Source organism: Pleurodeles waltl, chromosome 10 (genome assembly GCF_031143425.1).
Source record: "Pleurodeles waltl isolate 20211129_DDA chromosome 10, aPleWal1.hap1.20221129, whole genome shotgun sequence".
Lineage (NCBI taxonomy): Eukaryota > Metazoa > Chordata > Amphibia > Caudata > Salamandridae > Pleurodeles > Pleurodeles waltl.
In genome coordinates, this window is record NC_090449.1 from 486,108,335 (window position 1) to 486,133,674 (window position 25,340).

The 25,340-nt window shown below is 43.8% G+C and overlaps 1 protein-coding gene across 2 annotated transcripts in view; it reads left to right on the forward strand.

The window, feature by feature from the left end:
- LOC138260781 (retinoic acid receptor responder protein 2-like) overlaps positions 1–25,340 on the forward strand; it is a 334,350-nt gene that overhangs the window by 306,204 nt on the left and 2,806 nt on the right. The window lies entirely within an intron of this gene.

A 25,340-nucleotide genomic window follows, 5' to 3' on the forward strand; every position in this document is an offset into this window, starting at 1 on the left:
TTCCAAATCCCACCTCGCTTCTGCTAAAGACTTCACCTCCTTTCTTATTTTCCTTTGAAACTTTATCTCTTGCTGCTGTCTCGCTAGTAGCTCCCAAACCACTAATGCCTCAAACTGTGCTGGTCTTTAAAGGGGTCTTGCATCATACAACGCCATTCTTAACTGATCCAAAATTCTCAAATGAAACGTTCCATGCTTTGGAAACGCTAGAGCTCCCTGTTTCTCCGTCAATTTGCACCACTGCTTTAACCAATGACATGGCGCGACACCTCGCTCCTCCATCACAATATAAGCTGGAGAATTTTACTGTGGGGTAGGCTCCTCCACTGTCGCCTTAATGTATGCATCTCCCTTCATGGCACTCTTAAACGCTTTCAAAAACTTCTTCTTTTCTATCTTTTGTGTATTCTAATCAAATCAGGAAATTACTTTTACTTCCAGGATTCCCTTCACCCGCTTTCTCAACCAATTGCCTCTCACGGATGGCTGCCAATCCGCTCGTGACTCTTCATTAACCAATCTATCCCAGCGCACCTCTAATGACATCACACTCACACACTGCGGCTGACAAAGTCTTGCGGCTCGTCCTCCTAAACTTCAATTCACACAAAACTAATGCAAATTATTGCGAGTACTAACCAAAAACAAACAAAAAGAAATCTGCTGGTTTACTACAGGAAGGTAACACAATCGCTTCAGAGACCTTATGGATTTTCACTGATGGCCCTTTCGCTCATGCAGTTATTCCTCTTTCTCAGTCTCCCACATTCGCAAGCAAAATTCGACCTACAAAGTTTACTCTCAGCTGATTAATGGGTCTGTCCTGGTGCACACAGGACTCGCCAAATCTCAGTTGAAAAATGTATCTTACCCATTTAACTCACCCACCAATTTGTTGACCATGCCCAATCAACCTACTAAGCCAGACAGATTACAACATATAACCAAGTGTCTCCTACACTTGTCAATATATTCCGGAGTCTTAGACTACGCAGGGTCCGTGCATCAACAACAACCACATGAACATTTTTTGAGAACAAAGCGCCACACACCTGTGACGCTCAATGACTTCCCTACTCTCATACTGCAGAGTACGCACACTCCTACTAAAACCTCATCTGGAGTATGCAGACTTCTTACTTCCCTCACATACGTCACAATTCACCTGTGATTTGCATAAGCTTTTGCAAGCGCAACCTATCACTCTCACACTATCATTAGAACGCCAAGAACATACCCAACTCTACTAACAGGATCTAGGATCTGGAAAAGTCATTTCTGGCCTTGAGGGGACATCATTCTCGCTACAATTGCCATTTCGTAAAACAAAATCCAAATCACAATAATAATGAACAACTAACTTCACTCAAACTACCACCATAACCATTGGTCACCATATAACTAGCTCTCCAAGGAAACTAACCATCAAGCTGCTACCAAAAACTGTTAGCGCTCCTAGTCCTTAATAAGTAAACTTACAAGGGGACGTGCATAGGTCGATGAACCTTTTGATTCGCATGGAGTATTCTAGCTACGATGTGACCAATGTTTTCTCAATAATCAATACACAGAATCAATAACCATTAGGATAGTAATTAATCAGCAGTTAATAAACATCACATCATGACTCTTCGGCCATGAATAACCACAACTCAAGATGCGTTTAGTAACTTTTATTCCCTGTTAGTTACAATACTAATCATTAGTGCAAACTTTATTTGAGTCAACAATTACGTATTAATTCATTAGAAGGTGCCAAAAACATAACCTAAACAAAACTTGCATCAGAAGACATTCTAAAGCATTAGCAAGTCAACAAATGAATCGAAGGTGAATAAGTCAACATAAGCAGCAGAGTTCAGCAAATCAGTCCGTCAATCATTTGTCTCTGTGTTTGCCAGTGTTTTAGATTAGGGACCTCATCTAACCCAGATTAGCATTAGCATGTGGGACTTCATACGAAAACAGTTTAGAACATGAATTTGGGAATCATCTAGCTAAGAGAAAATCTATTAGATAGCGCAGTTGGTACCTAGAAAGAAAAGGCAAAAAAGGCAATTCAGTCACATTGCCATATCTACCTATCCTCGGTATAGATCAGCAACAAAGTCAGTCTTCGTCTTCAGGTCATCAATTGGTCAGCATCACATCAAGCTCTCAAGAGCATGAACCCAATGACAGAATCTCAAATCTTCTCTCCAATATTGCATCAATTTCGGAATAAGGTCTCGTCTCTCTACCTATCCCCTCTGACACATTGTTATATCAAAGTCACCCAGACTATCCCCTAATTCCTGATTGGTCAATTAATCACACGATTTTACTTTATCCAATAAGTTTTATAATTCAAATCTATGAATTCTAATATTACACGGTTCTCAGGTTGCTGATTGGTTCACTGTACAATGTCCTCAAACCCGGCTCGCCAGGTATCGAAAATGTTGCATCTTCTTCTCCAGGCAGTGTCTCTGTTGTTCGAGTCCTGGGAAAGTACACTCAGAGCGCTTTACACACTTTTGCTGCATTTGCAATTCCATCATCTCCTGTCCGTTGGTTCATGCAAAGGTTTTAGCTAAGCAAATTTTATTAAACAATGAGCAGTTCACGGTTAGTTCAATTTGTCAGCATCTTTTCCGTTGAACGTTAATATTCAGCTTCTGCACAAGGCCTGGTAAAACTAGGCCACGACTGTTACTCTAACTACGTGTGGGTGTATTGTACTGGGAGAAAACTAGGCGCTCTGGGTAGAGAGGTGAATATCAACGAAGAATGTCGAATCTCGAAATGGTGCACTCTTGAAAGACCACACCCAAAAGGTCTTGATAGATGCTAAAAGCACTATTGCAAATATAAAGTACAAGAGGCACTCATTATAACATGAAAAATAATAGTACTCATAAGTCAGTATACATAGGTATTGTTTTGTCATATATTTCTGAAAATTAATAGGATTATTTCCAACATAATCCCCAATTACAGTATCACTGTCCAAATCCAAATAGTAGAATGAATTGATCTGTTGTTCCAAGATTGCTATGATCCAAAGTCCAAGTCCAGATTTCTCTAATCAAAGTTCAATCATATTCTTCAAAAGATGATATAGCTTATTATTTAAACTTTAGCAGCTGCATCCAAATTGATAGCCAGTCCAGATTTTCTCAAATCAAGGTTCAATCATATTCTTCAAAGGATGATATAGCTTATTATTTACATTTTAGCAGCCGCATCCAAATTGATAGCCAACACGTGTTTCATCCGGGAGTTTCCCAATGACTTCATCAGGGCTAAACATATATGTAGATGCGTCCTTTATCATAAGTATTCCTTACAAGCGAATCCCAGAATAATTCCGTTAAGCAACTTATCTGCTGATATCAGTTATATCAATCCACCTTCCGATGAGTCAAAACGTGAAGCGCAAGTACGCATGTGTATCGATGAAGTAACAAAACTTGAGTTATATCATCCTTTGAAGAATATGATTGAACCTTGATTTGAGAAAATCTGGACTGGCTATCAATTTGACTTATGAGTACTATTATTTTTCATGTTATAATGAGTGCCTCTTGTACTTTATATAGGCCACGACTTTGGCTAAGTTAAGCTCTACAATATAATGCAAAACATAAGTTATATCTCTCAATATGACAAACTACTATGTTATTTTAATAAATTTTCAATATTTCACATATGTTAGTTGCTCTTTTAATATAATTTGTGAATCTTGGTGATCGCTTTCCGAGGTCACAATTTCAAACATGCACATCATTTCTCTACGTTAATCATTTTCTACATTTTTCATTATTCAAAATACATAAACATTCATTAATCATTTCTAATCAAGACATTTGCATTAACATAAGGAAGAAAGTGTAGCATAGCAATGGATGGATTACATTACATTAGAATACAACATCTTCCTTTCCAGAGGGGAGAAAAAAACATTGAATGAGCCTGGCATGCAGGGAGAACAATCCCTGCATGTCAGGACACCTGTTTTTTTATTTTTCAAAAACAAGCTCATCCATGAGGTATTTGCTTTTAAAAATCAAAAAAGTTGTATAGCGAATCTGAAACCACATGCCTGCTGGGCAAACACTTCTGTCTTTACAGCAACCACGGCACCAATGGTTGCCCTGAAAGTAACGAGATTCTGCTAGACAGACGTGATCTCAAATTAGAGTGTGTGAACTTTTTTGCTTATACAGGGTCATCCCCAGTCTTTTTGCCTCCTGCCTCCTATTTTGTCTGACCTGTTGCTATTGGCTTTTGAACACTGAACACTTTAACACTGCTAATCAGTGCTAAAGTGCACATGCTGTCTGTGTAAATTGTATGGTTAATTGATTCATCCATGGTTGGCATATTTGATTTACTAGTAAGTCCCTAGTACAGTGCACTAGAGGTGCCCTGGGCCTGTAAATCAAATGCTACTAGTGGGCCTACAGCACTGGTTGTGATACCCACACAAGTAGCTCTGTAATCATGTCTCAGACCTGCCACTGCAGTGCCTGTGTGTGCAGTTTTAACTGTAAATTCGACTTGGCAAGTGTACCCACTTGCCAGGCCCAAACCTTCATTTTCTTACATGTGAGGCATCCCTAAGGCAGGCCCTAGGTAGCCCCAAGGGCAGGGTGCAGTGTATGGTTAAGGCAGGACATATAGTAATGTGTTTTATATGTTCTGACAGTGAAATATTGCTAAATTCGTTTTTCACTGCTGCAAGGCCTATCCATCTCATAGGTTAACATGGGGGCTACCTTTAAATCTGATTAAAGTTTAGATTCCCTTTGGGAGCGGATCGGCATGTGGTGTTTGGGGTCTCTGAGCTCACAATTTAAAAATACATATTTTAGTAAAGTTGATTTTAAGATTGTGTGTTTGAAAAAGCCACTTTTAGAAAGTGAGCATTTTCATGCTTATACCATTTCTGTGACTCTTCCTGTTTGTGGATTCCCTTTCTGGGTCAGTTTGACAGTTGGGCTGGTTGCACCTCACATTAGACAGTGACACAAAGGGAGCTGGGGTTTAGTCTGCATTTTCTGATGAGCCATCTGTGATAGAAGGGAGGGGAGGAGTGGTCACTTACACCTGAAAGGGCTGGGCCTGCCCTCACACAATGCAGTCTCCAACCCCCTGGTGAGTGTCTGGGGCCTGGCCTGGGCAAGGCAGGATTTCACATTCAAGAGAGACTTTACTTTGAAGTGGGCCTACTTCAAAGGAGACAATGGGTATAAGAAGGGCACCCAAAACCACAGACTGGAGAACACTTCTGGAAACCAAGAGGAACCTCTGCCTGGAGAAGAGCTGAAGAGCTGAGGAAGAAGAGCTGCCCTGCCTGTGACTGTGCTTTGAGGAGCTATCCTGCAGTTGCTGCTTCTGCCAGAGTAAGAGGGCAAAGACTGGACTTTGTGTGCCTTCCATCTTCTGAAGAACTCTCCAAGGGCTTGATTTAGAGCTTGCCTCCTGTTGTTTGAAGTCTCAGGGACAGCAAAGACTTCTCTCTGCCAGCACCTGGAGTCTCTGGAGAGATTCCTACTCTGCCAAGTGGTGTCCATCTAGTTGCTGGGACACTGGAAGGATAAGCTGGCAGCCTAAGAGGAAGAAATCCACGCACAGAACGCTGTTCGGGGAAAAGATCGATGCAACTCCAATCGGCGGCTGAAAAATCGATGCACTGCTGGCTGCGCGGCTGAAAATCGATGCTTGCCTACAACGCGACCGCAGAATCGGCGCACGGAGCTGGAGAAACGATGCACAGCATCGTTGACGGAGGCTGGTGAAATCGCAACCCGTGCTGCATGGTTTTTGCATCATCGTGCGGCTGGATTTCCAACGCAAGCACCGCTGTGCGTGTAAAAACAACTCAAGGCCTGCCCGGACCCAAGAGTGCTGACCAGATTGACGCATCGCTCTCCTGCGGAGAGAAGAAACTATGCGCCCAACCCGACAAAAGGAGAAACAATGCAAGACCTCGCCCGTGAGTGAAATCGACGCATCGCAAGCACTTTTTGACGGACACTCGCCCGTACGGGGTTATTTTTGATGCACACAAGGTCCATTTTCACGCTAACAGTGTTAGTGTGTGTTTAAAACTATATGAAGACTCTTTTTGCTTTTTAATTGATAACTTGATTTGTGTATTGTGGATTTTTGTCGGTTTGGTCTTGTTTTGTTTAGATAAATATTCTCTATTTTTTCTAAACCTGTGTTGTGTCATTTTGTAGTATTTTCATTAAGTTACTCTGTGTGTTGGTCCAAATAGTTTACACCTAGCACACTGAAGTTAAGCCTACTGCTTGTGCCAAGCTACCAAGGCGGCAAGCAGGGGTTAGCTGAGGGTGATTCTCTTTTACCCTGACTAGAGTGAGGGTCCTTGCTCGGACAGGGGGTAACCTGACTGCCAACCAAAGTCCCCATTTCTAACAGAGTGGATCGTCCTTTGTCAGGGGAGTGAAGGCTAGAACCTCTGCTGAACAGGCAGGCCACAAGCTCAACATTAAATGACTCTGTCAGCTATTTTCCTTTGCACAGGGTGCTTGGGAAGAGGACCTGAATATAAACCTGAGTATAGTACTGATGGGTCAATATGTCTTTTTTGTGTAAAGTCTTTTGCCCTGTTTAACTTTCTTTTTTATTTTGAGGGAACCAGCAGCTCCCCGGATGCTGCTACTGGTCCCTTGCAGCTACTTTCAGTGCACGACATGTCACAGGCAGTACCCATCTTTTAAAATAGTTTTAAAGCCATTAAAACAAATTGGCCATTTTTTAATAGTTTTATGACAAATGTGCTTCCTGTCTGTACAGTCACCTGCTGCAAGGTGGTTAACATGGGAGCAGACCTGGCAATCTCTCCCCTTCAATAACTCCCTCTTGCCCATCCATGTTGTGTTATTTGTACCGTCTTCTGGAGTTGTATACATATTATTTACTCATCTGGGTCACCGTAAAGAATGCCTCCCCCAGCCTGGTCCTATTTCCCTGTCTATGTTTTCTGTCCTAGCTCGTGCTTTGTTTTCATCCATGCTGTGACAGCAGCTTTCTCCAGTGGTATACGATCTAATGGGTAAGTGTGTTTAAAAAGTAATTATTTCTACTCCTCATATGTAGTCCCAGTCATTATTTTTCAGGTGGTCCCATGTCAGTTAGAAGAGAAAAAAATGAAGTGGAGGTGTAACCTCACCCCCCTCTGGGTGCTATAAACCCCAGCTTACCCACATCATTTTCTGTTTCTTTTCTCCTCCTTTTGGACTTGGACAGTAACGGAGAACCCCTGCCGGGATCAGATCTACAACATTGCATCCTGGAATTGATTGTGCCAGGCACCGGGGGATACGGGCACCCAACGTGGTGAGGAAGGACAAGAGTTGGAATCTGACCGTGTCTTCCTTGGTAGTCCTTCAACTGAAGTTGGCTGCTGATACGGAAAATGTGGGAAGGATAAGTACGTTCCCTGCACCAAAATAGACTGAGCACAGGACTGACCTGAGTAGAGGGTAAGCAGATATGAGTTCCGAGTGTCAGGAATAAGGCTGTGCGCGGTCCAGGTCCCACCCGAAACTCTACTGCGTGGATTTGCGGCGCTTTATGCGCACCACTGGTCATCCTCGCTTGTTCCAAGAATGGCCATCAGTGTCGTCTGCCTTGTGGTAAAGCTCACGTAGCTGCAGGTTCAGGGCTTTGGTGGACAAGATGCACTTATCAGTGCTATCCTATGAAGGGACTACATTTCCCATGTTTTTAGAGGTAGCAGCCATCTTGGGTGTGGCAGGCCTATTAAGCCCTGCCACACCCAAGCACGTTGCTCACTATTTTGAAGACTTCGATGCAGTCAGACCTCGAGGGGGTTTCCTCTGAAGAAAAGCAGAATTCCTTCAGAGCAGATTGGCAGTAACTCGGAGGATCCTTGTTTCCATGGTGAATTCAGATACAAATAGGTCGTACTCGTGGCGGTAAGGTCTTGATGAGCCCAACCCAGAAGGGAGTTGTTTCTTCCGAAGGTAAAGCGTCCCCTTAGCTTTACGAGCGAAGCATTTCAGACCACTTTGATAAAGCGCTCCGGGCCTCAACATTCAAACACTTCAGTTCACAGCAATAACGCGCATTTGCACAGCGCTTCAGTTCACAGGAATAAAGCACATTTGCCCAGCGCTTCAGTTCACAGGAATAAAGCGCATTTGCACCGCGCTTCAGTTCACAGGACTAAAGCGAATTTGCCAAGCGCTTCAGTTCACAGGAATAACGCACATTTTCACAGCACTTCAGTTCACATAAATAACGCACATTTGCACAGCGCTTCAGTTCACAGGAATAAAGAACATTTGCCCAGTGCTTGAGTACACAGGAATAACGTGCATTTGCACAGCGCTTCAGTTAACAGGAATAAATCACATTTGCACAGCACCTCAGTTCACAGGAATAACGCGCATTTGCACAGCGCTCCAGTTCACAGGAATAAAGTGCATCCGCCCAGTGCTTCAGTTCACAGGAATAATGCACATTTGCCCAGCGCTTCAGTTCACAGGAATAAAGCACATTAGTTCAGCGCTTCAGTTCACAAGAGTAAAGCGCATTTGTCTCGATATCCACAGTGCTTCAGTTCACAGGAGTAAAGCGCATTTGCCTCGATATTCAAATCGCTTCAGTTCACGGAAGCAAAGCGCCCTTGGCTCAAGATTCTAAGCGCTTCAGTTCCCAGGAGTAAAGCTCACTTGCCCGATACTCAAAGCACTTCAGTTCCCAGGAGTAAAGCGCACTTGCCTCAATATTCAAAGCGCTTCAGTTCAAAGGAGTAAAGCGCACTTGCCTCAATATTCAAAAGCAATTCAGTTCACAGAAATCAAAGCGTCCTTGGCACAGTAATCAAAGCGCTTTAATTTACAGGAGTACAATTGTGAAAATGTTTCAAAGATATGCAAATCACAGTTTCATTTTTTTAGGAAGCATAATATGTGAGCTACATATTTAAGTGTTTTATAAAATGTGAGATACATATTTAAGTGTTTTATGATATGTGAGATACACATTTAAGTCTTTACGAATTTCTAGACTGAGATATAACGTTTTAAGTTTTAAGAATGCATAGTAGTTCCATGATTGATATTCAGAGAGTGTCCATAGTCTAAGGCTCTTGTCTTCTCAAGGTTCTGAGGTTTCAGTTCATTTTTTGTTTCATAATTCAAAGAAAGGGCTATGCCCAATTCAGAAAGGGTCTCAATCTGATATTACGGAGAAGCCTTTATTCAAGAGCTCTACAATATTGGTGAGTTACATTGTTATGAATGAGTATATGCATATTTGTTCTAACTTTTTCCTTTCAGATCTCTCTCCCTGCAGTTCCCTACTCTAATTCCCTTCCCCCCGCCTGGCTTCACCATAACTCTGTGCTATCAAAGCTTTCTGAGTTGGTGACGCCGGGCGGTGGGCCTTTTTGTTCGGCAGCGTGCTGATCCAGAGGAAAAGGCACCCTGACACCGAGGCAGACATAACATCTATTTCATTGCTCCTGAAATGTCTGCGCTAATGGGGGACAGGTGCAGTTCACAAAGGATTTGTAAGTACTTGAAATGAGAAGGTTCCCCACGTGTGCAATAATTATATCTCAGTGCATATAGATTAAATGCTTGCACTTATGAGCCAAGACTGCTATTTAAATAAGGTGGAATTAGTGATAAATTGTTGTTAGTGTAAGTCTGCTGGAGGCTGTTTGCTGATACATGTTCTAATACTGGCACTGGAAGCTGACTGGAAAGATGACAAAAATGGGCAAGCATTCTAGGCAAAGCGTGACTAAGGACTCTTTGTCCTCCAGTACTTTTCCCTACAGAATATGTAGGAGCACGAAATATGAGGACTACTCTTTGGAAAATAAAATTAAGAAGATTGTCTTAGGGGGTAGTGCCTGCCAACTATGCTCTTTCAACTGCTGCCCCTCTAAATGAGGAGCAGTATTTTTATATTTCCAGCTCAGGAGCAGAAGTTGGAACTGTGGATGTGCTTACTTTGAAGTTAAAGGGAAAATATGTTTTCTTCAAGTTTTTGTATTGGTATTTTTTCAGACAGAATAGCACGTACAGTATATTGGAGTATTCTATGATTACATCTGTGACAGGCTTCCATCCCAACCATACTAGTTGTAGCATATTATGACATACCAAAAACATGCTGCAGCATCTTGCATTGTGTATTATTGTTGTTCATATAAACAGTTACATAAACTAAAACTACCCCTGCTTCCTTCTCCACCCCTTCAGCTTCCATCTGTCTATCTGCTCAATGCTTTCACAGTATTGATCAGCTACGGCCCATCCATAATCAGACACAACTCACATGTTCCCTATCCAACCTAGGCTCTCAGGCCTCCCTTCCCATAGGCCTTTCAGCCTCTCGTTTGTGTTGGACGCTTTTCTGGGCCTGATGCATCTTCCATGGGGGGTCTGGTATCAGCTGCAAGAGGGGTTATGGTCTCAGTCAGGAGTAGCAATACTTCTTATGGTTAATATGAGGCCCAGGATCGTCATTTTCCTACTCGGTTTCTTCTTAGTTTTGTCAGGGAGTAGACCTAGGAGATATTGCTTATTCAGGAGCTGGACTTCCCACCCTGTTTTCTCCTTGATTTGGGCCAGTACCTCCATCCAGTATTTTGAAATAACTAGACAGTTCCACACTATGTGGAAGAAATCTGCCTCTACACTTACACATCTTGCACAGCTCTGGTCTCTGGTTGGGTATATAGTGTGTAGTCTCTTAGGGGAGAGGTAGGCTATATTTATAATATTATATTGCACCAGCTTGAATTGAATTGTGCACTTAGCGACACCCTGCAGATACCGTTGTGTAATATATGACAGTTCTTGGGTTGCTTTGGAGTCATCACTAACATGTTGAGAGCCCTCCTCAACTCGCAGTGGTGTTGTCCATTTTACTGCAGGTAAAGGTCGATATAATTGTGTAATCAATTTGCGGTCCCCTGCCAGAGAGAGCATGGCAACCAACGTCTGAATTAGTTCAGGGGCTTCAGGGAACAATGTCCACGCTTCCCTGGCCGTGGCCGCTATTTTTGTATATTGGAGGAACTGCCCTGAGCCCAGTCCAAATGTTGCAAAAGCATCCTGCATGGTTATAAATCAGGCTGCTGGGCAAAGGTTCGAAAACGTGGTGCATTCTCCATCTCACTAGCTGTCCATAGCCTTAGCCTGGGCTATTTGTGAAAGGGTCGTACTATCTACAAGTCTAGATCTGGTGCATTCAGTGCTCTTGATAGCACTCCTTGGGCTGCTGTTTCCCAGACCCAGTATTCCAAGCAGATCACATGGGGTAGAGAGTCTAGGACTCTCTTCCTTCTCATCAGTAGGGCTCCAAGTTGGTGTTCGCCAGACGTGCTGTAGAGGAGTGACTTTTCCCTCTCTCCTCCCTCACCCAGCCAATGTGTTGCATATTGTAGCTGTGTTGCCATATAGTAGAGCACTAGGTCTGGTACCTTCATCCTTCTCCCATTCCAGCTTAAGGGTGTTTAAACCTTTTCTGCATCTCTTTCCAGACCATAGAAGTTCTACCAGCAGCCAATCTAATTCCCAGAACACAAGCCAGATGATCTCATACATGGACCCTGGAGGTTGTAGATACACCTGGGCTATATTAGTTTTGATGAGCGTTAATTTGCCAGTCGAGGACAGTTTTAGTGAGTTCCAAAAGGTGACAAGGGACATAGATTGTGGATTACCCTTTCTAGGTTCAGGTTGTGATTTTGTTGTATGCCATGCATGATGTGTATTCCTATGTGTTTGACACTCTCCACCATCCAGGGTAGTGGAATCTCCTTCAACTGCCCCAGTGGGAACAAGGTTGATTTTTTATGGTTGATGTGGAGTCTGGACAGGTACACAAATTCCCTCATGATGTTCAGTAGGAACAGGACAGACAAGGCAGGCTGATGCAGAAAGATCATTGTGTCATCCACGTAAAGTGAGGTGATATGCAACGTGCGACCCACAGGAATTCCCCATCTCTGCAGTATCTGATGGAGGCAGCATGCCAGGGGCTCCATCGCCAGGGTATAGATCAGAGGGACAGTGGCCATCCCTCCCTCGTGCCCCTTTGTAGTAAGATCTCAGTTGAGTCGTACTCCCTGGTCCATACATGTGCCACAGGTCGCTCGTAGAGTAGTTTAATCCTTTTCTATTTGTGGCCTACTCCTACTTTGTCTAATACCTTCCAGACATACTCCCAGCATACAGAGTAAAAGGCCTGTTTTATGTCCAGGAAGGCCAAAGCATATTGGTCATGTTCTAAGTTAGGGGTGTGTAGGATGTGTAGGATGTGTGTCAAGTGGTGTAGAGTATACACTGTATTCCGACATGGGATAAATCCCGACTGGTACACAAGAACCAGTCTTGGGAGGTGGATCAGCAGGTGTGCCACCAAAGCATGGCTGAGGATCTTCTGAGCTACATTAAACATGGAGAGTGGGGAGTAGGAGGCCGCCTCCCTTGGGCCTTTCCCGGGTTTTAGTATCAAAACAATCAGTGCTTCCCTCATGGAGTCTGGAAGTACTCCTTTGTCCAGAGCTTCAGTATAAACCAGCAATAATGTGTCTGCCAGGGTCCATGAGAAGTTTTTATAGAATTCAGCCAGGCGGCCATTGCCTCCTGGTGCCTTGGCAGTCTTCACAGAATTCACCACTCTGAGGAGATCCTGCTTGGTCAGTTGGGCTCCACTTTCTTCACACTCTTTTGCAGGGTGCCGTGGTAGTGGCATCTCTGGTAGGTATTCAGGGATTAGGTGGTCAATGAGTTGTCAGGGTATAGTGTAGACCCTTCGTAGGTGTTCAATGAAGACCTCTTTTAAGGTCCCATCCGGTCCTTAACAGCCAGTATGGGTTGCGTGCAGGTCTAATTTCTAATCAGCCGCACCTGTCTCTCTCCATGTACAGTCTCCTCTGACTGGAAAGTCACACATGTTTCTCTAGTTGGTCCCATTGTGTGCATAGCTGTTCTCATGCACTTTTCCAGTTCTCTAATACCTCTGGGTTAGTGGACGTTGCTTTTTTTAGGGCCACCATGGTCTGACTTAGAACTCAGTGGATGGTTTACTTCATCACAACTGTGACAGATATCCCATCCACCAAAACCTAAATCCCATTATATCCTATGGGATTTGGATTTCCTCGGATTGGATATCCATCACCATTGTAACGGAGTTCCCTGTTCACTGAGTTCTAAATTAGGTCCCAAGGGCCAGAGCAAAAAAGCAATTTGCAAATCGCAAATTGCTATGCAGTACGGTGTCTCAGACACCGACTGCAACTCGCAATGGGGTCGCAATGACCCACCTCATGAATATTCATGAGGTGGGTCGCAAATTGCGGCCCCATTGCGAGTATAGGCACTCGCTAACATGGAGGCCTGCTGACGTCAGCAGACCTCCATGTTAGCGACCTGCTTTTAAATAAAGAAGTTTTTTTTTTTTTAAATGTAGCCCGTTTTCCCTAAGGGAAAACGAGCTGCATTTCAAATAAATCCGAAACCTTTTGTTTCGGTTTTTTCAGGGCAGGGAGTGGTCCCTTGGACCACTCCCTGCCCTGAAAAAATGTTTTGGGGTCCAGTCTCAAACTGGAAGGGGTCCCATGGGGACCCCTTCCAATTTGCGAGTGGGTTGCCATCCACTTGAAGTGGATGGTAACTGCGACTCCATTTGCGACCGCGTACGCGGTCGCAAATGGAGTTGCATACCACTGCGACTCGCAAATAGGAAGGGAACACCCCTTCCTATTTGCGATTCGGAAATGCATTTTGCGAGTCGGTAACGACTCGCAAAATGCATTTCTGCATAGGAAACACGCATTTGCGAGTCGCAAACGGCTGATTTTGCCGTTTGCGACTCGCAAAGTGTTTCCTACATCTGGCCCTAAGTCTTTTCTTTTTGCGTCAAGTCTCTCTCCAACATCTGCCGTATCCACATAGACATTGTCATACAGACTCGTCTTATGGCCTCGTTCCTCGCATCCCATTCTACTGCCTTGCTCCCTCCCCTACGCCAGTTGTTTTCGAAATAGTTCTCTATGGCATCTGTCAGTGTCCCCAGAAAGACCTGGTCTGTCAGTGCCTCCAACCTGAGTTTCCACAACAGAATCCTAGGTGTCAGCCTGATCAGAGAGTAAGTGATCAATAGGTGCGATTGGTCCAATGTAAAGTGGGGCAAGTAGGTCAAATCCACCACACACGGTGTTGCATCTACCTGTGTGAGAAAGTTGTATAGTCTGCTGTACATGCCAGCCACTGGAGTATAACAGGAGTATTCTAGCGTCTGCGGATATTGCACTCACCATATATCAGCCAATCCCTTGCTTGCCTTTGCCTGTATAAGCTCTGCCGTCATGTTGGGTTTAGTAACTTGTTTGTGCGGAGACGTATGCATCGTACCTACTAATACACAGTTAAAGTGGCCTGCTATTACTACCTCTGCTACTATGTAACTCTGCGCTGCTGCTAGCACTGTGCTGAAGTAGTCACCGTCATCAACATTTGGTACATAGTCATTAATAAGGCATGGCTCATGTGCAGTTACCATGCTCATCAGGACAACATACCTCCCTTTGGTGTTTACGTAGATGTGTGTCATCCTGAAAGAGACACCAGGGGCAACCCGTATCAAAGCCCCCTGTGCATATCCAGAGTAGGATGTGGCATGTACTTGAACCTTCCACCTTTTCCTCAGACATTTAATGCAGTCTCACCACATGTGTGTTTCCTAGAGGAAGGCTAAGTAGGCATGTACCCTACCTCTTTTCTCAAGCCTGTTCAGTCCTTGTGCATTCCAGGTTAGGAATTTGTTTTTGGCCCCTGTCTGTATAGTGGGTGTCTCAAGTGGGTATCCAGGCACATCTACAGGGTGCTGCTAGCCAACTCACTACTCTATATCGCCAGCAGATGGTGGAAGCCCCCCAACATAGTATACCAACAAATCGTAACATTTCCCTCAAAGTATTGCCCTCAACCCCTCCTGCAGGCAGAATGTACAGGACACCCTCTGACTCAACGTTCAGCCAAACGGGGCACCACACCCAGACCCAATCTCCCTCCTCTGATAACTACATAGTGCTATAGAGTTGTAGGTGTAAACACTGCTAGAGTCACGAAACCTCTGCAGGCCGCTAGACCATTAGTGGTATGCAGCAGTCCACAGGAGGTCGGGCTCTCAGCCTCTCTGAATCTTGAAGTGGAAATTAGTTTATAGAATGTAATTATATCTGTGGCCCCCAACATCAGTGGGTGGTTATACAATCCCCTAATCAGGGCAGTCATCATCGCAGTCTTTACCTGGCCTATTAAACAAACCCATCTTTGTCGCTGGGCCGCCCATCTCCGGGCTGTTGGCTTTCTATCCAGCATCCGTGCTGTCAGAGACCATGTGGCTTGTGTAAAGGTGTTCTGCTCCGCAGTGTCCAGAGGTGCAATTTGCAAGGTTCTATCAGGGCAGACAAGGATGCAGCCCTCTTCTGCCGTGTCCAGGGTCTGAAGCGATGTTGCTGGCGTTGTCTTGTTCCTGTTGGAGCAGTGCACTGTGCATTTCCGAACCCCCCCTCCAGTTGGAGCTCCTCTGCTTATGACCCAGTCAAAGGAATTTTCAGCCAGGCTGAAGCCCCATGCAGTGACCCATAGAAGGGGACTCGCCCCTTGTGTTGGATTCAGAGTTTAGCAGGGAGCATCAGACTGTATTTGATATTACTCACCCTTAATAGTTTTTGACTGGCATAAAGTCTTTCTGAAGGTCTTGTACCCTCTGAGTATAATCTGGAAAGATGAATATTTGTTTGGCCTCATACCTCGTGGCTGTGCATGGGTATGTGCTGGAGTATTAGGTCTAAGTCCCTGTAATTAAATAACCGGGCTATTAGCACTCTGGTTGGTGCTCTCAGTTTCAGCAGAGTCACTAGTGCCCTGTGAGCTTGTTTGATTGAGAAGGATTTACATAGATGTTTGGATTTGAGTTTATTTACAATCAAGCCTTCTAAGAAAAGTTTTGCTGATGGGCCTTTCACCCATTCCAAGAGGCCAATTAGATGTATGTTATTTCTTTTGGAGCATCCCTCAGCATCCTCAATTCATTCATCCATTCGCATTGCACTAAATTTAAGGCCCAACACTGTGCCTTGAAGTGACCTGATTGCCTCTTTGAGGATTGCTACATCTCCCTTTGTGTATATAACTTTGTCTGCCACGTTTCGCAGATCCATGCGGTGGTGGTTCATCTCAGTGTACAGTCTAGCCAGGTACACTGTTCAGAAAATACTATGTCTCAGTACTTAGTTGTCACTTTGCTATAAGCGGTAGACCTTTCTCTGGTTTTGTAGGATTCATAAACACATATATATTCATTGGGGATTCTCTGATCATTATTTACAATTTCTCTCCCTGGTTTGTTTTAATCTTGACACAGGTCCTACTGCTTATAGAAAACTAACAGCAGGGGTACCTATAACTGATTTTAATCCTTAACACTCCCCTCACAATCAAGCAGAATTTATAGCCTTAATATTGGCTAGCACCTACTGGAAAAATCTCCAGCAAAGAGCCCTCTCGAGGGGCCTGTCGGGCATTGCAGCATTAGCCTGACAAGGAACAATGCCAGTGATAAATAATGCCCTCTAATGGTGGGTGAGGGCGCTTGCTCCTAAAAAGCTAATGCTTTGGGTGACCAATATGTTCTAGATGACTAAGTACAGAGGCATAATATTTTTGGAACAGTGCACCTGTCTAGACTGTACATTTATGCTTTGGTAGACTGTACACTGGGCCGTGGTAATTCTCCCAGTACCTCTTCTTTTTGATTGATGGGTCATCTCTATGGCCATCATGTCCATTTTATTTTCCAGTACAGCTCTAGTTCCTTGTATTGCAGCTAGTATTTACGCCGTGACTTGTGTTTGTTATCTGGGGTCTGGGTTGGGTCTTTTTTCAGGGTCAGGTGTCAGTGTCTCAGGCCTGTTGGCAGTATACTGGTCAATCTTATTAATTTGTGCATCCTTTGGTCCCTTCTTTTTGCCCATCTTTAGGATAGCACACAAAGCACCAGCTCTGGGTCACAAAGTGGTTGCCGTAGTTATGTTCCAATGCTACTCAGGGCTCTGTGTATTTTCTCTGTTACCTGCCTGGTATTCACAGGTCTCACCTCAACCACCTACAGTGTGTGCTTGTTGTCAGTGTCTCTTTGCATGTTATTGCAAACTGTTTCTTTTCTCTGCCAGTAGCTTACGAATAGATTTTGTTCAGGAGGTCAGGTGTTTAGGTGACTATTTACTGTCCAGCCCCCAGGATCTGGCCTTCTCTATGCCCCCACAGGTATTCTGCGGTTCCCCAAAAGGTGTGCAGGGCCTCTCATTGGGCCACTTATGGTTAGGGTTGTCTGTGAGGAGAAGGGAGCGCTTCTCCCTGCTGGTGGCATTTTTGTCTCCCAAGGCGCTGCTTTGCCACCCTTTCTCCACCGGAGCACTCCAGGTCTTCCTTTCTGTGTTGCCATCTGGGGTCCTAAACTGCACCAGTCCTTGCTGCTGCAGATCTTCACCAGGGCACTCAGAAGAGGGGTGGCTTCAATGCATCTCAGGGTGGGGGGTTCACTCACCGTTTTCCTTGCCTGGCAGAGCAGCCTCTGAAATGTTCACTGTCGCACCCTGGCGGTCCGTTGCTCAGGCCTAGTTTGTATTTTTAAATGGCATCTTGCGCCATACATTGCTCACAGGACTTGGATCCCATCCCTGGCAGTAGTGTAGTCTTCAAGGTCTACAGTCAGTCCCTGTTAATGTCTGAGTGCTGCAGGTTTACGGGGGTTCCCGTTGTTCATGGCTACCATCTTGAGGGTAGTCTAATTTCCTCCGCCTATTCACAGGCTGTTGCTCGTGTTGGAGTTGTCTCAAGCTGGCACCATAGTATCAACAGCACCCAGGTCAGCACTATCCCCCGAGGAGGCCTCACCTCAGACCTCTCTCAGGATTTTCGCCCTAAGTAGTGCTGGAGTTGAGGGTATCGGGCAGCAGCGCCAGAACCTCGGAGGTGCAGGGGTGTGATTGCATTTTCTGCTGGAGCCCAATGTGTACCAAAGATCAGGATGCAGTAGGATTATATCTTCACGCCGAGAGCAACAAAGAGGCATGTTTATTCAGCCATCCTAGCTTGCCATGCTCCCAAAGGGAAAACATGTTGATATGAATATGTTGCCAGAAATCTTGATGAGGATAAGGCAAAACATGGGATTTCCACTGAAGGAACTGTCTAGCACTTTTTTGGAGCCAATTTTGGGACAATTTCAGTGACCAGATTCCTTGGGACAACCTTTACACTAACTTATATCTGATGTGGTGAAAAGAGAATTGGAGGACCTTGACAAAATCTGTATTCCTACATTTATGTCTAGGTTATATATCTTGTAAGTGATAGTGAAGACTATGACTGACTTAGTTTCAGTTTATTCTATCATGGTCAGTTTAATCAGGTATATTTAAGGGACAGGTGGAAAGTATCCTAAAAGACCTGTCGGATAAGAAGATTGGTTCCGCACGGAGGAAATCTTATACAGGGGCCTATATAGTAATGCAGGTTGGACTATATGGGGCCCATACAATTCAGTCGTTGATCACTGTCATCAAGAGTCTATGTAAGGCTGTTCAAGAGGGTTCTGAGTCTTCTTTGCCTCTAGAAGCACTGGTGGAGAAGGTAGAATTGTTATCTGATATCTCATTTGACATAGTAAGAGCATCAACTTTGGCAGAAGGAGCAGCTATGTCTGCCAAAAGGAACCTTTATTTGAAGGAGTGGTATACCGATGCAGCACAGAAATCAGTCACTTTACATATTCCACTAGAGGGAAGCAGATTACTCGTGCCAGATCTCGAAGAAAAAGACACAGTACTTTCAAAGAGAAGAAACATTCCTTATTGGTTTGCCAGAATTTTGGGACAGCTGGTTCAGGATTTCATTCTCCTTCAAAGTCTTCCTTTTGTCAGCCCTCAAGAAGAACTGGTCTACAACAACAGTTCTTAATTACTAGGAAACAGAGAGGCAATGATAAAAAACAGAGGATCAAAAAGGTAAGTCCTTCTCTCCCTCCAAAAAACAGTGTTCCTGGCTATGCCAAGGAAGGCTTACTTCAGGCAGTAGGAGGAAGAATAAGATTGTTTCAATGAGCATTGGAGGAAACTACTTCAGATGCCCGTGGTGAGGCAAAGATAGTTTCTAGAAACCCCAATAGAGACTGGGATCATTTCTATGCCAGAATATTGAGATCTAATCTAAAGAAGGCTAGTAGCAGTGAGGTTTTAAAGTTGAGGAGAAAATCATCTCCATTCCCTGAAAGCAACTCACATCAAGCAGAAGGAGATTACAGTGACTGACAATCCAAGCAGAATCTTTACATAATTCCAGATGCGTTCTGTCAACCTCAATATTTTGCCCAAATAAATCAGCAGTTAAGGGAACTCTTCATTGACCTGTTCACCTCCAGAGAAGACTCTCAGCTCCTCACATTGTTCTTATGCTATCAGGATCCAGAGCCATGGTGGGTAGATGCACTATCTTCACTTTGGCTTCCTCTGCTGCTATATGCATTCCCACCTGTTCTGCTCATCCCTCGTCTACTTATAAAAGTTCAGAGGGAGGTAGCAAAAGTGATAGTGGTATGACCGTTTTGGCCCCACCAGTCTTGGTTCCTCCTTTTAAAGACTATGGACATTCTTCCACCTTGGAGGATTTCATTGTCTAGCCATGCTCTCAAGTCATTGGGCTGCCTCCCTCTTCAGAAACTAGCCCTGTCGGTGTGAAAGTTGAGAGTGTCTCGTTTCAAAGGAGAGGACACCTAGTAGGAATCATTTAGGATTCCAGATGTCCCTCTGCTTTAAAGTTTTACTCCAAACATTGGTGGAAGTATGAGGAATGGTGTTCCTCTAGATCTCTGTCTCCAGTAGAATGTGAAACTTCATCAATGTTACAATAATTAGATGTTTTTCAAAAATATCTGGCTGTTACTACTTTCAGGACTCAGTGGGCAGCCATCAAATCATTTAGAGAACCATGGACCAACTCTAGCAAGGACTTAGATTTAGCTGTTAGACTTCTAAAATGTTTTGCTATTTTGTTGTCTATATTTTGAGCTATTATTCCACTGTTGGATCTGCCACTGCAGGATGTGTCCTGTGAGCCACTTGATTTTGGTTGATCTAAAATATTTGTCATTAAGAGTGGCTATCATTTAAGGTAGAAGGATTAGGGAACTTGGAGCCTTAATTTGTAAACTGCCATTTTTTTAAATACTGGAAGATAGGGTTTTATTTAAACATAATCAGACTTTTCTTCCCGGAGTGGCTTTCAAGGTGCATATGGAGAAAGAAATCTTATTGCAATGTCTTTGCTTCTCCTTCATTTACGTTGAAAGAACATTTTCATTTGTTAGATGGAAGGAGGGCAATGTCCATTTACTTCCAGCAGCCTAAGGTGAATAGAAAATCTGAGCTTCCTTTGGGACTTTTGGTGCCCTTAACCATGTCAACAAGCATCCAATATTACCTTGATTCAATGATTAGAACAACTATTGTACTGGCATATTCTTTGTGTAACATCCCTCTACCTGAAGGTATACTGGATAAATCCACCAGAGAGGTGAGGGCCTCTTGGGCTGAGGCACGGAGGGTCCCTTTGTGTGAAATATGTCGATCAGTCACTTGGGCTCCAGCTTAACCTTTTGTAAGCACTAATGAATTGAGCTTGCAGCGGAGGGTACATCTTTTAGGGAAAATGTGTTAAATACAGTCTAGTCTGCATACTTTAAGTTATTGTTTGTGTACTAGTTAAATAAGAGAAAGCATGATTAGTGACTGTTTCAGTTGTGTTTCGAGATGGGCTGGTCATGAGGGTCAGCTTAAGCTTTGGTAATCCTTTGCCTTGTTACTCTGTCAATGCTTGTTGCTTATTGAAGGCAATAACACAATCGTCAGTGAAGTGATGAAAAGGATGGAGATTTTGTTTCAGTTCCAGGTGTTCCCGGTGGTAAAGGGCAATAAGTAACATTTTATTAAGTCCTACGAGAGTAACATCTCTCAAGTGCACCTATATCAAAATCTTCCTTGGACGTTTGAAGTTTTAGCATGCAGACACACATACATGCACACACCAAACAGGTATAATGTGTACAGTAGCAGCACAAGCTTCCCTGATACACATGGCATAGAATATTCCTAACACAAGCACCAAGAGTAAACAACATGGCCACTGCAGGAGTAGTCTAGTGTTAGACCTGACAGCCTTAGGTTGGTCACCCCCAACTTTTTTGTCTGCCTCCTTCCATTATTTTTACCGTGATTTTGCTGGTTTTAGGGCTCTGCATACTTTACCACTGCTGTCCAGTGCTAAAGTGCATATGATCTCTCCCCTAAACATGGTAACATTGGTTCCTACCCAATTGGCATATTTAATTTACCTGTACGTCCCTAGTAAAGTGCACTAAATGTGCCCAGGACCTATACATTAAATGCTACTAGTGGGCCTGCAGCGCTGATTGTGCCACCCACATAAGTAGCCCTTTAATCATGCCTCAGGCCTTCCACCGCAAGGCCTGTGTGTGCAGTTTTACTGCCACTTCGACTTGGCATTTAAAACTACTTGCCAAGCCTTAAACTCCCCTCTTTCTACATATAAGTCACCCCTAAGGTATGCCCTAGGTAACCCATAGGACAAGGTGCTATGTAAGTAAAAGGCAGGACATGTACCTATGAGTTTTACGTACCCTGGTAGTAAAAAAATCATAAATTCATTTTCCACTACTGTAAGGCCTGCCCCTCTTATAGAATAGCATTAAAACTTCCCTCATAAAGTTTTAAGAGGTAGATTCTGTTCTGGAAGGAGTAGTCCTGTCATGTTTAGTATTGTCAGAATGGTAGTAGAAAATCCTGAATACGGGTGAAGTTAGATTTAATATTACCTTTTTAGAAATGCTACCTTTAGAAAGTGGGCATTTCTCTGCAATTACTGCAATATGTGCCTTACAGCCCTGTCTCCAATCCACGCCTGGTCTATGCTGGTTGACAGCTCCCCTTGTGCACTCCACTCAGACAACCATAAACACAGGACACTCAGTCACATCTGCATTTATCTGCAGACTGAATGGGTCTCCCTAGGCCGGATGGGTAGAGGCGCTCCCTCTTACACTTCAAAGGCCAGTGGCCTGCCCTCTCACAAAGTACCTATAACCCCCACAAGGATTCTGGCAGAGAAGACTAGGCTGAAAGGGGAACTTGTGCACTTCAAAATCAGTGTTTGGAATTTCCCCCACTTTAAAGGCACTTTTGGGTATATAAACTGGGTCTCTGACCCCACCAAATCACTTCTGGACATACACCTGGACTCTGTCAGAGAGACTACCTGGCTGCCCAAAGGACTCATCTGAATTGCTTTGCCGAAGGACTGCTTTCTTGCTTGTTGCCCTGCTGCCTGGTACTCCTGACTCTGCTAGAAGGACTATGCCTTCCTCCTAAAGTGCTCTCCAAGGATCTTCAACACATCGTCCTTGGGCTTCAAAATATCCCCACATCTCAGTAAGGAACCAAGGCTCTGCTACTGGAAATCGACGCATCACCTTGAAGCGTGGAAAGAAACAACCCGTCGTCTGTGCTGCACCGGAAAAATCAACACAACACCTTATTTTTGCACACATCTCCTCCTCTGCAGGCCCTGCGCGTCATTATTTTTGACGCATCCCAGGTACTGTGTGTTACAAAGAAACAACAACTGATTCTTAAGGGTTGAGACTCTTTAAAATCTTTAACAAGAGATATTTTCACTTATGCTTACTGGATTATTGACATTTTTACATTATTTTATTCAGATAAATATTATCTCTTTTTCTAAACCTGTGTGGTGTATTTTTGTGGTGTTTTCACTGTGTTACTGTATGATTTATTGCACAAATACTTTACACATTGCCTTATAAGTTAAGCCTGCCTTCTCTGTGCCGAGCTACCAGAGGGTGAGCACAGGATAATTTGGGTTGTGTAGTAACTTACCCTTACTAGGATTGTGGTTCCTACTTGAACAAGGGGGTATACCTCTGTCAACTAGAGACCCCATTTCTAACATATAGTATGTAAAATGACCATAGTTCCAGCTTTGAATGCAATGGCTGAACCAATAACACACCCATTGGTGCATCACTAGCTTCTCAACCCTGAAGCACTGCGAGACACAGGAAACCACCACAACCTAAACAAAGAATGAGAATAGTCTGCCCTTATCGACTAGGAACATGGGGGCTCATGGGCTAGAGAACACTGCCCTTTTCTTGCTGAACTATAAGCGTTACATATTGCCCCCTTGTGGCTGTACCACCGTATACCAAGACGCAATCATGTGCAGCGGTGACCAAGGCCATACCTAGCTAATAGGCCCTCAGAAAAAGAATGTTCTGAATGCAGAGCTGCTCTTTCTTCTCAGGCAGTGCTTCCTTCACACAGAGGGGCGATATGACTGAGGGGGGTAGTACTAGTGCCATGGTGCCAGAGGATCACTTTTTCATGAACAGGGTCATATACCATGGATGCAAGTTCAGATGTCTCAAATTTTGAAAATTCTTAAGCGTTACAACTAATGAGCATACTCAGTGACCTCACTGACACTGGATTTGAAGATAGCAAACTTCAACATTAATAAATACAGCAAGAGACATAATTAACAAGTCAAAAGAATTACCACAAAAAAGTGTAACTTTGGTAGGTGAATACCTGACAAAAGCTGAAGACAATCAATCTGATGTGTCCAGTGGCTCCCCTGTTTAAATGAAGGGGGTCTCCCTTATGGTGGTATTGCTCTTTAAAAAATGTCTCTAGATTTCCCTAGAACATAGGTGCATTTGGACTACAACCCTTTGAGCAACGTGACATTTATCCTGCTGTGAGCAGCAATCCAACCTCCCAATGTGTGAGTCTCCCTTAAGGTTAGACAGTTTTACGCCCTCTGCAAGTTTTCTGTTGTCTGATTCCCTGGATTTTGTATTGTTTTCCATCTCAACTACCCAGTCCAATCTGATTTCATTTTTGCTCTATTAAAAATGTGCCTGCGTTCTGGTGTTCACATTGTACTTTGACAATTTTCAGAGTAACCTGGAAGAGTTGTGGTAGGGTAAAAAAGAAAGCCTGTACACAGATATGACAAGTAACAGTATACATAGCATTATTGTAAATTATTATATGGTGGCAGGAGTGCCAAATAAGAGTGGATGATTTTTTAGAGTACAATCCGGCTGAATTTGGCTTGAAGTAGGGGAAGACTTTATAGAGAATACATTTTTTACAGAAACAGATTTTATGACTGGCAGTATTTAGTGTATTCACAATGTAGGAGGACGCAGATGCAGGTATCCAGAAAAGAGTCAGCCAGTGCACAAATTATAAAGTAGAAACATAAAGGCAGTTGCCAGAATTGATGCACTACAGTCCTCTTTCTTCCAAAACTCTACGCCGCCTGTTTCTTTAGCTTACTGTTGCAGGATCGTTTTCATCCCTGCTTTTGCCCTTTGTAACGGTTTTCCTTTCTTTCTCTTCACTCTGTTTTCTCCAGTTCGTACCTTTCATTATCTTGCTCTGGGTCAGAGTCTATTATAGCCTTAGAACCCGCCGTAGCGGGCTCTACCGGCTATTAAAGGTCCGCTCCCCGCGTTAAATGCCCGAGCCGAAGGCGAGGGCATTTAACAACGGAGAGGGACTTTAATAGCCAGTAGAGCCCGCTATGGCGGGTTCTAAGGCTATTAGAACATTCTGCCACACAGGGCAGAATGTTCTATTAAAAAAAAAATGTTCACGGAGCCCGAGGGGATTTAAATCCCCTCGGGCTCCGTGAGGCTTTGTTCACAGCTGTTGCTGTGAACAAAGCGAACATTGGAATGTTGGCGCTGCGGGCTTTTACCGGCCTGTAAAAGCCCGCAGCAGTCCATTGTCTTCAATGGACATGCCAACATTCCAGTGTTCTAATAATAAATAATACCTCCTAATCACCAAAAGTATATATATATAAAATACCTATTCGAAATAGCCAGTAGGAAGTTATAGTTAGAACCAACTTTTCCCAAACACAAAGATTTTTTTGCTCTGAGAATAACTTTGGTGCCATTTGATGAATGTCTATGGGGATTTAGCAGTTTTTGAACATGACTGCAGCCCGAACCATTGAACGGATTTACACCAAATTTGGCAGAAAGCTAGATGTTGGTCTAGAAAGATCTCTTTTTGTAATGTGGTGAATATCTATTCAGTAGTTTCGGAGTTATTAAAGGGGAAAAAAAATATTTCTGTCAGAATGCTGAACCTT